The sequence below is a fragment of the Amaranthus tricolor genome, chromosome 13 (genome assembly GCF_026212465.1).
Source record: "Amaranthus tricolor cultivar Red isolate AtriRed21 chromosome 13, ASM2621246v1, whole genome shotgun sequence".
NCBI classification, from domain to species: domain Eukaryota; kingdom Viridiplantae; phylum Streptophyta; class Magnoliopsida; order Caryophyllales; family Amaranthaceae; genus Amaranthus; species Amaranthus tricolor.
The window spans coordinates 18503549-18510199 of NC_080059.1; positions in this window are offsets into that span (position 1 = coordinate 18503549).

Here is a 6651-nt window from a genome sequence, read left to right on the forward strand (position 1 = left end):
TCTTGCTATTAAATTACTTCACTGTGGACTTGGTCCTAATGAGCACAATCGTATTATGGGTTGCAAAACTGCCAAGCAGATTTGGGACCTGCTAGAAGTTACCCATGAAGGTACTAGTGAAGTGAAGCGATCCAAGATTGACCTGCTGATGTCCAAATAAGAAAGATTCGTCATGGAACCTAGGGAGAACATTCAAGAGATGTTCACTAGGTTCACAATATCACGAATGAATTAGTCTCTCTTGGTAAGATCATTCCCGTTGATGAACAAGTTAGGAAAATACTTAGGAGTCTTCCTCAAGACGAACGTTGGAGAGTTAAGGTCACAACCATTCAAGAATCAAAAGATTTCACCAAGTTCAATTTGGAAGAGTTGGCTGGTTCTCTCATGACCCATGAATTGCATTTGGGAACAGCCGACAGTGCCCGAAATAAAGGACTGGCTTTAGCAGCAAAGGATCATGAAGAATCAGAAACTGATGATGAGGAGACTGCTATGTTGGCAAGAAAATTTAAAAAATTCTTCAGGAACAGCAGATATGGAAATCAAAGAAACAACAAAGAAAAGGGAACCGCTAACTTGAAGACAAATTTTGAATGCCACAAGTGTAGGAGCACTGATCACTTCATCAAGGATTGCCCTCAATGGAAAAATGAGAAGGGCAAGGGAAAAGCAAGGGAAGCTGGAAGAATGCAAAAGAAGGGAAACTTCAAAACTGATTTTAGAAAGGCAATGATTGCAGCTTGGGGTGATACGGAGAGCGAGGCTGAGACAGAAGCTCCAGTGGAAGAAGAAACAACAAACCTATGGCTCATGGCATCTCATCATAGCAAGGATGAAGAGTCCCAAGAAAAAGAGGTAATGTCTTATAACTCACTTCCTAAACATCCATCTAAACTCAGTAAGAATAAATTAATTAAGTTGATCTTAGAGACACAAGAGAAATTAGATAAACAGAATATCAAGTGTCTCCAAATCGAGAAAGACCTCAACTCAAACAAGGATCATGTGTCCTACCTAAATTCATTTAGAATAGATGTACAAAGCAGATTTTTTAATTTGCTAGATCAGAATATTGTTTTGAAAGAGACAATTGAAAAATTGAAACAGAAATTTATTTTTTTTAATATTGAAATAAATCAAAATAAATTGTTAGGATTAAGTAAAGATGTAAACAATATATCTACTCACATGGTTAGCATTAAATTTCAAAAGTTGAAATCAAAATTAGAATCCTATGAAATAGAAAATGAATATTTAAAAAATAAAATAAACTCAAGTGGAAAAGGGAAAATCAATGAAATTCCCAAATGGATTCTAGAAGCTAAAACAAAGAGTAAAGAAGGTCTAGGTTATGTTAAGAATGATAAAAAGAAAAAGGTCTATGTTGATCTCCCTAGTAGTAAAATCTGTTCCTTTTGTGGTAAAATTGGACACCTAAAACATCAATGTATGAAGAGGGAACAGCATACCAAAGCAAATAAAAATTATGTCGAACGCATATGGATTAAGAAATGTGATTCAAGTATTGTCGACAAGGAACCCAAGGATGAATGGGTTCCTGTACCTAACCATTAAGTTGCTTTGCAGGTTCAAGTGAGGGGGAACAACTCATGGTATCTCGACAGTGGGTGTTCCAAGCATATGACGGGTGACAAATCTAAATTTCTCTCACTTGAAGCCTATGATGGGGGAACAGTAACCTTCGGCGACAACATGAAGGGTGAGATAATTGCCAAAGGAAAGGTTGGAAGGTCAAGTTCCCATGCCATTGATAACGTATTTTTAGTCGAGAATTTAAAACACAATTTGCTAAGTATTTCTCAATTTTGTGACAAAGGTAACTCTGTTAAGTTTACTTCTGAACGATGCATAATTTCTAGGAACAACTCAGGAGACCCTGTGCTTGAGGGAATCAGAAAAGGGAACACTTATGTAGTGGACCTGGACACTGTTTCCAAAACCAGTCTAACGTGTTTAAGTGTCATAGAAGAAGACCCACTACTTTGGCATAAGTGACTAGGTCATGCTAGTTATTCATTGATTAATGCATTAAGATCAAAAGACCTAGTTAGAGGACTACCAGCTATAAAATTTCTTAAGGAAGAAATTTGTGATCCTTGTGCCAAAGGAAAACAAGTGAGGTCATCTTTTAAATCAAAAAATTTGGTGACTACCACTAGACCGTTAGAATTAATTCATATGGATTTATGTGGACCTATGAGAACACAAAGCCGTAGTGGCAAAAGGTATGTGTTTGTTGTTGTTGATGATTATAGTAGATTCACTTGGACCTTATTTTTGGTAAGCAAAGATGAAGCTTTTGATGAGTTTGTTTCTTTTGCTAATAAAATACAAAAATCTACCAATAATCAAATTGTTCACATAAGGTCTGATCATGGGAAAAAATTTGAAAATTCAAACTTCATGAATTATTGCAATGAACATGGTATAAATCACAATTTTTCCGCACCTAGAACACCACAACAAAATGGAGTGGTAGAGAGGAAAAATAGGACCTTAGAAGAAATGGCTAGGACCATGTTGATTGTTAGTGGTCTACCCAGAAATTTTTGGGCTGAAGCCGTCAATACTGCATGCTATATTCTTAATCGTGTATTAATAAGACCAATCACTTCAAAAACACCCTATGAATTACTCAAAGGTGTTAAACCAATATTTCCTACTTTCGTATATTTGGATGCAAATGTTTTGTACATGTAAATGGAAAACGAAATGTAGGCAAATTTGATGAAAGAAGTGATGAAGCAGTATTTCTTGGTTACTCATCACAAAGTAAAGCTTACAGAGTTTACAACAAAAGAACAATGTGTGTAGAAGAATCAGTTCATGTTATTTTTGATGAAACTAACTTTTCAACAAGTGAACAGGATATCAATGATGTTAAAATTGGTCTTGCTCATCTAGAGAACGATGATGAAGAAATAAAAGTATTAGAACAAGGAACAGCAGGTGAACAGGCAATACAAGAAGATGCAGAAGAAACTGACCAAGTTCAGGAACTGCCAGTACACGAGGACCCGCAGACTGTTCCCAATCCAGCTGTTCCCGCAGATGAGCAGAATGAACCAGTAGCTGAACAAAATAACAATCAAGTTGCTGAACAAGAACATGCAACTGTTCCCATAAGAGAATTTGTGCCTAAACCTTGGAAATATCAAAGTTATCATCCTCTTGATTCGATTATAAGTGATATAAATAAGGGAACACAAGCAAGATCCCAAATGAGAAATTTTTGTGCACACTTTGCATTCCTATCATCACTTGAACCTAAAAATCATGAGGAAGCTTTAAAGGACTCCGAATGGGTCGTAGCCATGCAAGATGAATTGAACGAGTTTGAAAGAAATAAAGTATGGCACTTAGAACCCAAACCAAAACACAAGAAAGTAATTGGTTTGAAATGGGTATTTCGAAATAAGCTAGATGAACATGGAATAATAGTGAGAAACAAAGCAAGACTCGTGGTCAAAGGATACAATCAACAAGAAGGTATTGATTACACTGAGACTTTTGCTCCAGTAGCAAGGTTAGATGCTATTAGAATCTTAATTTCTTTTGCTGCATTCATGAACTTTAAATTATATCAAATGGATGTGAAATGTGCTTTCTTAAATGGTTTTCTTGATGAAGAAGTTTTTGTTGAACAACCCCCTGGTTTTGAGAACACCTCTTGTCTTGATCATGTCTACAAGCTTGACAAAGCTTTATATGGCTTAAAGCAAGCTCCTAGGCAATGGTATGAAAGACTATCAAAGTTTTTGATTCAAAATAACTTTGTAAGAGGAAAAATTGATAAAACCTTATTCTTTAAGAATAAAGGTTATGATATTTTAGTTGTTCAAATTTATGTTGATGATATTATTTTCGGTGCGACCAATGATTTGTTGTGTAAAGAATTTGCCAACCTTATGGGCACATAATTTGAAATGAGCATGATGGGAGAATTAAATTTCTTCCTTGGTTTGCAAATTAAACAATCTGAAAATGGTATTTTTATTCATCAAAAAAAATACATAAAAGAACTTCTTAAGAAGTATGGGCTAAACAACGCTAAAACCAACCATACACCCATGGCTACAAATGTTAGATTAGATGAAGACCTAAAAGGAACTAACGTAGATCAAACAATGTATCGAGGCATGATAGGCTCCTTATTGTATCTAACTGCAAGTAGACCCGATATTTCATTTAGTGTTGGTTTATGTGCTAGATTTCAGTCCAATCCCAAAGAATCACATCTCACAGCAATAAAACGGATTTTAAGATATTTGAAGGGAACAGACGACTTGTCCCTATTTTATCCTAAAAGTGATGTTTATGATTTAAAAGGTTTTAGTGATGCAGATTATGCAGGTGATCTAGTTAATAGAAAAAGCACGTCAGGTATGGTACAATTTCTTGGTTCATGTTTAGTTTCATGGAGTTCCAAGAAACAAAACACGGTTGCATTATCCACAGCCGAAGCTGAATACGTAGCAGCAGCAGCTTGCTGTTCCCAAATGCTTTGGATAAAACAGCAACTAAGAGATTTTGGTATTAAAATTGAATGCATTCCTATTTATTGTGATAATACCAGTGCCATATGTATATCTAAAGATCCAGTGCATCACTCACGAGCTAAACATATACATATTAGACATCATTTTCTTAAGGATAATGTAGAAAATAAAAATATTATATTAAAGCATGTTAACACTAATGAACAAGTTGCAGATATTCTGACCAAACCACTTCCAAGGGAACAATATGAAAAGATGAGATTGGAACTTGGTATGATCAAGCTCCACTAAAGTTAGTTGCATATATTTCCCATTGAAGCATCATGAGAATGAAAAGGTCAGGAATCAACCTCAATATCTTGATTGAAAATCAATTATTGAATGGATCAGGTAAACACTTAATAAAGTTTGTACCATGAATGTCTTCTAATTTGCATGTGTTAATCTGATCAGACCAAAGCAGTTGTTCATTATTCTCTTCATATAAAATCTCAAAATATCACAATTCATCTCAATACTATCTTATTTTATTTTCATTATTTCATATCTCTACAAAAACAGCCAACATAATCATAAAAAAAAGGGGGAAAACGGTTTTTTTTCTTCACTCAAGTAATGCAAAGGGCAATAAAGAGATGGGACTTGAAGGAGTAACCGTCACTTCAATTATTTAAACCCCCTCCCTTTACGTCATTACACTACACTCCCCCAAACCTTTCTCTCAACCTCTCACCCAAGAAACCGTCCTTCTCACTTCTCTCAACACTTTCAAAAATTCAAAAATGAAATCCCCAAAATCCTCTAAATCCGGCAAGAAAACTACCAAATCGCGTACACCAGACCAGCCAAAACCACTAAGAGTAGTTCTTCCTCCATCATTACTGAATGCTACACCACCCACACCAACAGAAACCACACAAGAATCACCCAAACACTCCACTGAACCCACAGGTACCAAAAGAAAGATTCCATCACCAAAAGTTGGTTCATCTTCCAGAGTAGTTAAGCGTTCGAAGCATGTTGATCCAAACAGTGCCGAAGAAGTTTCAAAGGAGATGACAGTAGGGTTCGGGTTGGATAAGTATTGGTATGATTCTACTCACTTTCCTAAATTGCATGACATTTTAAAAAATCAAGAATGGGAATCATTGATGTCCACTTTCAGTTGCAATTCCATTTTTCCAAACCTAATGAGAGAATTTATTTTAAATTTCTCTAATGATGGTGGAATGTGTTCTAGTATTGTTAAAAATGTTAAAATTGAATTTAACAGTGCTTTATTGGGGGAATGGTTTAATGTTCTCAATGTTGGTATTGGTACATATTATATTGGGTCGAAGATTGCATTTTCTGGCATCAATGAACGAACAATTCTAAAATTTTTAGGGATTGATCAAAAGAAGGGGAAGATCAGTCACAATGTTCTGTCTCCTATGCATAAATTGTTGTACAATGTTGCTCGCAGATTCATTTTACCACGAAACTCAAAACGTAGTCAAGTGAGTTTGCGTGACGCCACTTTAATTTACTGAATGGAAAAACATATTAAAATAAATTTTCCTTCATTGATGATCTCTCATTTATCAGACTGCATTGAAAAGAAAAGTTTCATTGGTTATGGAGGGTTGCTAACCTGGATTTTTAGAAAATTTGAGGTCCCATTGGAAGGGTTAGAGTTCCCAATGGGTCCCAACATGAAAATTGGTGCGAAATGTTCACAAAATTTGCATTTAAAATTGAATGATGAGGGGATATTGATGCATGAGGAGGTTGTAGAAGTTGGATCTGAAGAAGAAGGGGCTGAAGAAGTTGAAGAGGAAAAGGAGAACAAGGAGAATAAGAAAGAAAAGGAACAAGATTCTGTTCCCTCTGAAAATATCGAACAATCTGAAAAAGGGGAACAGGACGGAGCTGCAAGTAAGGGGAAAAGGAAGAGCAGAAAGAAGCCTTGGATGATAATGTTCCTCACAATCTCTGCAGTGATTCCAGTGATGAAGAGATTGTGTTGGCTATGAGGAAAAAGGCTAAGACAATACAAAGGAAGAGTAGGAGGTTGGCCTCGAAACGCAAGGCTACTGTGGTTGATGAAACCACATCTGACACCATACCTGAGCCAACACCTAATGAA